The sequence below is a fragment of the Alligator sinensis genome, unplaced genomic scaffold (genome assembly GCF_000455745.1).
Source record: "Alligator sinensis unplaced genomic scaffold, ASM45574v1 scaffold332_1, whole genome shotgun sequence".
In the NCBI taxonomy this organism is placed as follows: Eukaryota; Metazoa; Chordata; order Crocodylia; family Alligatoridae; genus Alligator; species Alligator sinensis.
The window spans coordinates 1,731,643-1,731,930 of record NW_005841993.1 but is presented as its reverse complement, the minus strand read 5'-3'; positions in this window follow the sequence as shown (position 1 = coordinate 1,731,930).

Below are 288 nucleotides of genomic sequence, written 5' to 3'. Positions count from 1 at the left end.
AGTCAAACTGGGTCAATCAGCCTGTACAAGCTGATCCCCTTATGTGTTTCAAACTCAGCACGTCCCAATCTTTGGCCTCTTGATGAGCAGACCCCACAATATTTTTGGGCTTCACAGGGATCTTTAGCTTAGGTAAAAGAAGCATTGCTGCAGAGCACGGGAGGAAAGAGAAGCAGAGAAGGAAAAATATACCCAATTACTACCAGTTTGACTATAAAAGTTATTTATTGCTAAGCATATGAAATATATAATGGTACTAGTAGTAATAGACATGCAAAAGAAAAACAA